Source organism: Telopea speciosissima, chromosome 2 (assembly GCF_018873765.1).
Source record: "Telopea speciosissima isolate NSW1024214 ecotype Mountain lineage chromosome 2, Tspe_v1, whole genome shotgun sequence".
In the NCBI taxonomy this organism is placed as follows: domain Eukaryota; kingdom Viridiplantae; phylum Streptophyta; class Magnoliopsida; order Proteales; family Proteaceae; genus Telopea; species Telopea speciosissima.
The window spans coordinates 60,052,716-60,061,634 of NC_057917.1; positions in this window are offsets into that span (position 1 = coordinate 60,052,716).

The following is an 8,919-nucleotide window of genomic DNA, read 5'->3' on the forward strand; positions in this document are numbered from 1 at the left end:
ATAAGCGTATCAAAAGGCTTAAAGTCTAACATGCCAGTCAGTAAGAAGATCTAATATGTACTTCCTTTGAGATAAGCTAATTCCCTGAACATAGCTGAGAGCTCCCAAATCCTTATTTGAAAGTGCTGCTGCAGATAATCTTTGACATGATCGAAACCTGCTAATCATTACCAGAGATGATAATGTCATCAACATACACAACTAACACTATCACCTTACAATCTTGGTGATAAACATAAACAGAATGGTCAGCTAGCATTGTGTAAACCTATAATCAGTAACAACTTTGTTGAACTTGGCAAACCAGGCTCTTGGGCTGTGTTTGGATGTCTTTAAATGGATAGAAAAGAAAAGAGGAGAAAAAAAGAATCTCTAATAGAATTATAAAAGAAAAGAAAAGAATAGAAACAAAATGAAATGAAAAGAAAGAAAAAAATCTGGTTGTTTGGTTATAGGATGGAAAAGAAAAGAAAAAATAAAAAACTCGGCCTTGATTACCCTCTTCAATTCCTTTCCACCGTCATTATTGATCTGGGTTCACGTTGATAGTTGGACTCAATCCATCTCCACTTCATCCCCCTCCCCCAAAACTCTTCTCTTAAACCAATCCCATCGCACCCACTTCCTTCAATTTGACAATTGTGAAGTAGGGGTGAAGGGGAAAAACTCTCTCTAAGACAAAAAGACAACATATAATGGAGGGTTATTTGTGTGTAGAGCCATAATGCAATTTAGAGCAGGATGAGCTGCAAAGGCTGGGACATGGTTCAGTGAACTCGCCTTCAGCTTCATACATGAGACTTCCAGGTGATTCAGGGAAGTTCAATTCATCAGAGCAAAGGAAAAAAAATAATAAAAAAGAAAGTCAAAGTGATAAATCAGTGCGACTGAGAAAGAGAGAGAGGTCAACGGTGACCATTACCACCCAAGAGGGAAAGGACATTGAGAGCCTCACTCAATTGGAGCCGTGGACCTTGAGGGACAGTTCCTTAGAGCCCTCGATGTTGTCCAAAACTGAGCGATACCCTTGGGGTACTTGGGCATCAAAGGGTAATATGGTCGAGCCTCTCTCTCTCTCTCTCTCTCGTTGCATCTCTCTTCCCCTTGCCATCTCCCTTCTCTCTTCTTCCGGTCTCCGTCCTTTGTCCTAATCCAAAATGGAGATCCAACCAGGTTTCTGTCACGGCCCTAGACGATGACGCTGTCTTAAAGCGGGCCTTGTCGCCAGAGATCTCGACCTCATCCAGGAACTTTCCCCCAGATCTCGCCTCACACAGCTGCCGAATCTCACCTCACACACCCCCACACACTCTCTCTCCAGCACTTCTCTTTCAAGAAAACCCAGATTTCTCTTGGCAAGGGCAAGCCTTTTTTATGGCAGCGAAAGAAAAAATTCACCATTCCCGAGGTGAATTTTAAAATTCAAAGCATGGATCTTCTCTTGGTCCCAGACATACCAAATGCCAAGAAAATTCTAGTAACCAAGAAAATCATACAAATTTTGTACAGTTTTCTTTCTTTTTATGTCTCCTAAACACAGACTTTTTTTTTTTTAACCCGAATATTACCTGGGACCCGGGCCAGCTCCTAGAATTTTATTAATATCTAAAAAGAATTAAAGAATACACGGGGGGGACATTCCGCCTTACCCCAGCCCCTTAAGATGAACACTCACGGCCTTGCCTCCACTCAAGCCCATACAAATTTAAGCCAAATAAATCCTAGATCCTAAGCATTGGCAAGCCTGCCTTGTCCTCCCTTAGGATCACCTGTAGCTTACCTGAGGGAATATCGTCCTGGTGGAAAGTGCTAGACAAACCCGAGTCACAGGCTAGATTAGCTAGCCAATCAGCCGCTCTATTACTTTCACGGAAAGGAAAGACCACAGAAGCCCGGCCTTCAGAAACTAACGACATGATCTCCTGGAACCAATACCAACCTTGCCACAAGTTACACCTATTCTGATTGATCATTCTAACCGTATTAGCAGAGTCTGAGCTAACCACCACATCACTGAAGCCTAAAGCCTGGCAAAGGGCTAAGCCATCCCTCAGAGCTCTCAACTCAGCAATCGAGTTCGTGCAGTTACCATAGAAGTTGGAGAAGGCTGCCAACACTTCTCCCCTCGTGTTCCTTACAACACCCCCACCCCCTCCTAACCCGAGGTTTCCTCTGCAGGCGCCATCTACATTAAGCTTCACAGATACACAAGGGGGACACCAATACACCGGAATGGGGCGGCCTCGTCTGGGAGTAGGGGTCCCAAGTCCAAGGCATTGAAGAATCAAGCCATTTCTAACCGAACCTTGGCTACCAATCTTGGAAGGGAGCTGAATTTCCCTAACCCAGCGTTTGATGCACTCAATCACTGAATTAGCAATGCGCCGCTTTTCCCCATGCCTTCTAGCGTTCCTCTCCTTCCAAAGCTCCCAAACAATCAGGGCTGGGAGGATGCTAGTAATAAAACCACAGACATTACTACAGCTTGCCGATTCGTGCCAAAGGAGGATTCGACCATGGACATCCTGAGATGAAATGACAGGAATATCAAAGATCCTAGAGAAGAACCCCCAAACCTTGGCAGTCGTTCCACCAGACACCAGACAGTGGTCAGTGGTCTCGCATCGAGGGCTTCCACAACAGACACATTTAGAAGCCAGGGGAATGCCATTGGTGACTGCTTTAGACCATAAATGGCCTTATGGAGCTAACACACTTCCTGCAAATCTCCCCCTGAGCAACATACCCAGGAGGTTGCTCCATTTAACTTCTTCATGTAAATCACCATAAAAAAACATTTGTTCAAGTTAGGCTGATATAAGGGCCAATCAATATTAACCAATAAAGAAATAAAAACACATACATAATGGAGATGAGCAACAGGGGAAAACATCTCAAAATGATCAACTCCATAGGTCTAAGTATACCTTAGGCAACTATCCCAGCCTTGAGATGCTCAATAGTGCAATCAAGGTTATACTAAATGGCGTACACCCAATGACACTTCACAAGTTCCTTACACCTAAAGGCAAATCAACCAACTCCCATGTTTGGCGACTGTGAAAAGCATCCATTTCAATATCCATTGTCATCTTCCACTCAGGAAGAGAGAGATTCTTGATAAGTTTTGGGAATAGCATTCTTAGACAAGGACAAAGAAAAAGAAAACGGTGAAATAAGAAGATGAGATACATAGACAAATTGAGCAATAGGATAAGTAAAAAAATATTTTAAGGTACCCAAACAAGTTCCTTTTCCAATGGCTACAAGTAAGTCAATGTCTAATGGAAGAGGTGTTGGAGCTCCAGATAAGGATTCTGATAGTGAAGAGGGCGGTAAGGTGGGAACTTCACCAAGTGCTTTAAGACGATGCTAGTACACTTGAAGAGGTTTAGAGTTCGATCAAGGAGGATCACCTATAAGTGAAAGTTACACAGGAATAGAAGAAAGTAACATAAGCACAAACATATTGTTGCCCAAAAACAGGATCATAGCATCAATAACATTTTTTAGTACGAAAATACGCAAGAAAAACACAATGGCACTAGGAGACAACTTATCAATTCTAGGGCACAAATAATGAACAAAACAAATGTGACCAAAAGCTCTGGGAGGTAAAGAAAACAATGAAGATCAAAGCCCCCTTGTTTGTAAACCCAACGAAATCCTATAGCCTATTTGCTCGGTGGTAGAATAAAAAAATTTATCCTGTTCTAAAGCTTGAAGCTTTTCCTCTCGGCCAACAAGGTTGACTGGTAATTGGGAAAAACAACAGATATAGGGGATTGATGTCCGAGGACAGTAGAAGGCATGGGGTTAATGAGATAACAAGCAGTAAGTACATCTCCCCAAAATATCATAGGAATATTCATATAAAATAACAGAGGGCGGGCCTTGGTGCAATGATAAGGTTGCTCCATTGTGACCAAGTGATCACGGGTTCAAGTCTGGAAACAGCCTCTCTGCGAAAGGAGGGGTAAGGCTGCGTACATTATGACCCTCCCCAGACCCCACAGTGGCGGGACCCTAGTGCACTGGGTACGCCCTTTTTTATTCATATAAAATAACAATGATCTTGCAATCTCTCTTAAATGTCGATATTTCCTTACAGTAAAGCCATTTTGTTGAGGGGAATACAAACAAGTAGTCTGATGAATAATGCCATGCCCAAAACAAAATAATGAAATTTCACACTGAGTATGCTCAAGCATTATCAGAACTGACACCAAACTGAGTTTTTATTTCAATATAATGTTGCTTAAAGATTGACAAGAACTCAGAAATCCTTTAACAAACATAACCTAGTTAATCGAGAATGAACATCCAAAGAAGTTACAAAATTGCAAAATCCAGACCAACTATATATTTGACATGGACCCCAAAGTGGAAGGAGATGAAGAGGCTAGGAGCACAGCTTCACCTGTGTGGGCTAGTGTAGAATAGATGACTGAGTCTTAAGTTGTTGTACTCTCTTCAGAAGACTGATAATCGTGACAAACAGTAATTAAATGATTAGAATCCGACAAAGGAACTAGATTAGTATCTTTAGATGACACCATTTCAGAGTTGCTATGAACTACTGATGTATTGGCCTGCATCGCCCAGTTAGGCTTATCGTACTTCTCCTAACACTTGCATTAGTACAATGACTTAAAATTTGGTGGGACTGTTGTCCTCCACAACCACCAATGCCACATCCTCAATCTCCCCTTGAACCATGACCTCTTCCAAGAAATCCAGAACCACTGCCACGATTTCCATTGCCAACTAGCAATGCAATATATTTTAGAAGAGAGATGTAATTCAGATTTAGTTAGGGAGGGAGAAACAACAGGTTGAAAACGGCAAAACACCTCATTCACAGAAGAAACTTTTTCTCTGACAAGAATCTAGCTTTTGACCAGATTAAAATTTAGCTACTTGAAATTCAGCACAGCAACTATGAATCTCATGGAGGTTCGATCCTGGCTCAGGATGAACATTGGCAGCATGCTTGACACATGCAAGTCGGAGGAGAAGTGGTGTTTCCAGTGGTGGACGGGTGAGTAACGTGTAAGAACCTGCCCTTGGGAGGGGAACAACAGTTGGAAACTGAGTTTTTAAATGATCCGAATCAACAGTGATGGGCTGATAAACATTCTGTTCTTCCCACATGCCCTTGAGTGCATTGTAATATTCACTTACAGACTTGTTCTCTTGTTTAAAATTAAAACTTTTTTCACGAAGATCAAACACTCGTGATATGTATTTAGCATCATAGCATGCGAATTTTTTATTTTCATATCAAACACCCATGATATGTTTTTAGCATGAGAATTTTTTTTTTCATATCATCCGAAGCACCTTTTGCAGTAGTATGGAACATTATATTCACTGCAATGGGGAAGTCCATACTGTTCCATGATCAAACCAGCAAAGTATCATTCTCCCACATCTGATCAGCATAGTCTTTGGCACCTTCAGGTGGAGATTCTAAAATTAAGTACTTCAGTTTGCCTTTGCATTAATACAAACCTTTACAGCTTGTGCCCATAACAAGTAATAAGAGGCACCACTTAATTTTATATCAATGATTTGTACATTTAACTGCATCCACCAAGGAACAGCAGAACAGAAGCTGTCACACCCCGAGCCGGTTATTAAGGGCCAAGTGTGGCGGGATGTCTCTGACATCCAACCAATCCCCAAGGATCACAAGTGCAGTACCCTATTCACAATCATTGCTCACAGATATAGTAATCAGAGGCAGCGGAAACAATTTAATTAATAGAGATAACATCATTAGTAAGAGAAGTCTAAATGATATTTCATTTATATAAATGATAAGGCTTGTGATACAACTATACAGTTCTCAAAGGTACTACAGAGTAAAAGTTTACAAGAAACTATTCTATAACTATATGAAGCATTTATAAAGCATAAAAGAGTGGGGAGGTAGCCTGGACTATCAGGCCAAGATCAGGAGGTTACCCAATCATCACGTGCGCACGAAGTATCGTGCACTTCAAACTCCAGCGCCGCAAATCCAACATTAGAAGTAACTAAATCACCTGAAAAATAAGGATATCCACAGGGGTGAGCTCTCAACTGAGCCCAGTAAGGGGGGTACAAGCATACAAACACAATAAATCCATGATGCATGTGCTCAACTAACATGTTCCTAGCACAGATACTAAGTCTCATGGGGTATAAGTACTACTACTAGTGGTAGATGCTAACCTCGGTCCCGGAACTAACCCTTGGTCACCCGGCGAAACCATTCTACCACGGTGAGGACCCGCAGTTCGGAACTAACACATCGGACCTGAGCAGACCCCCAAATGACCAACCCACTGTTTATTCCCACAGCGGAATTAGGGACCCGCTAACATGGGACGAGAAGATGGCATCCGGAACTAACACATCGGTCTCGCCACGGGTTGTCAACACCTTTCCCCTGTTGGTAAGGGGCGCGATCTTGGGTAATGAATATCAACCTAGCCGGTGCGTCTAAACATGATGAGTGAAGCATGATCGAGTTATAATTTACGAATTCCATCGTCATAAATTCACATCATATAAATAATCAATGCAAATGCAATGCATTATGCCTTTGTGCAACCTATTTTACATGCAGTCTAATGCATTAAATAAAAGCTAGAAAACTACATGTTCCAGGTATAGAGGTAATGATGCGTAGCGTGGCATTCAAGATAAAATTGAAATTAATGTGATAAACACGCAGAAATTAAGGTCGAATCCCTTACCTGTAATTGTAGTTAGCCTAGTGAATAAACTCAATAGGGGCGAAACAGACAACAGTCCTAAATATGAGACAAGAATATTATAGATTAGTTATAAACGTTATATAAATATATTTTAAATTATACTTACATAGGGGAGGTCTGCGGCTGTCCCCGCGAGACCCGACACGGGTAGCTCAGTGCGGGGTCCCACTGAGGTAAAAATTACTATTCTGCCCCTAATACACTAATTAATTAAAAATACAACATACATACATATAAAATGGGATTCTTAACTGGGATTCGGCCTAAGACCGAGAGAGGCTTCGCAGGCCATCAATCCAGCATGCCACGCTTATGTGTTGTCTTCCGCTAGACACCTCAGACTCATTTAAGGCCACGGTAGTTGGCTGATCGGAATGCCTTTACAGACGAGTCATGAGATAGGTCTGAATTTCTTAATCAAGACGGCCCACAACTTAGAGGCTAGTATGGCCAAAGTTGAACCAGAACTTGAAATCACACAGATTCCAAAAGTTCAAATTTATTCGAAAATTTGACCGGGTTTCACATTCTCCCAACCTTATAAGAATTTCGTCCTCGAAATTGATGCACCTAGCATTCCGAACAGTTGAGGTTACTTCAACAGCATCATGACTTACATCCTTAAGTCGTTTCCTGTTTTGGGTATCGTACAATCTACAGGTCGATGGCTTTTGTTGACCTGTTTCGGGTCAGACAGTATTCTAAACCGACCAAAGACATTATCCTCTTTTCCAAAACTCTCATATTCTTTCCCTAAACACACAAGAATATACAAGAGGAGGGGTCCTAGAGTATCTAAGGTAACTTGGGAACAATTCATTACAAGGCTCAGTCACCATATCGACAAAGTACCTAAACCTAAAAATACAAGGAAAATAGTCTCGTCATTATTTTTGTTCTTCTTTTATCTAAATTCTATTATGTTCATTATATTTTCATATAATTCGATTATTATATTTTATCAATATTTTTAGGGTTTAGGTTGTAGTGTATAGGTATGTATAATTCTTGCTTATAGGGTTTTCCATTATGAAGACTTTCCCTTCTGGTTATGCAATACCTAACTCAATTGTAGGATGAATTGGAATATTGATGGAATCCCTATTGCTCACTCCCAACAACGGAGGGGACATTCGGGGACCCATTACCCCACTCATACCTATTGTTGAGCAAAGTTTTGCCACATCCTTCAATTCCAACTTCTTTTTTTTGTTTTCAATTGTTCTTGGCTTTTATTGCATTATGTTTAAAAGTGAAGGAATTCAAAAATTTTAAGAAGGGCTTGTATTTTAATACCTATAAGGCGTTTGACTGGATGCTTAAACTAGCATGTCTAGGTCTTTTATTTTTGCTTACTTACCCTAGATACTCAATATATAACTCGTTATTGAGATGCAAAGGCATGACAAACTATCATAGCGAGTGCCTAAAAAGAAACATGAGCATCATATAGTACTTTACATATATTACAATTACATAAGCAACCAAATCGTACACTATATTCATTATAAATAATGATAACACAAGAATGCACATCTTAGTGTCATAATGTATTTAGTTTCTTTCTCTATTCACACTTGCTACATTAATATATATACTTTTCATACATATATATATATATATATATATATAAATTTATATACAATATGCATGTTTAATCTTATTTTATTTTCTATATATTTCATTATTTTGATGTAACATAGGTTCTATTTATTTATTTTATTTTTAAAACCATTTGGGTGGGCCGGATGCAAAGTCTACTTGGGGCGGATGCGCAGGAAAATGAGCCGGATGCATCCGGGAGTGGAGTCAGTAGCTCAATAAGGAATTTGGGTGTCCCGGATTCAAACCTAAACTGTCACGGATTCAGACACCAATCCAGCCGGATCGTCCGCCAGGCAAAACAGGCTTTATAAAACCCACTCAAAACACATCAAACTTCATTTCTTTCTCTTCACTAACACTTTCTAACTTCTCCTAAGGTTATTCTAGGGTTCCTATAACACTACTAAGAGCTCAAATCATAAGATCCACTCCTCCACATCTAAAGTAAGTATTCTAAACTTAGAACTTTTGTACATTTTTTTTGTTTTTCTTCTCAAAACCTAATTATGGCTCAGCATTTTTCCTAGATTTTAGATAAGTATTTACT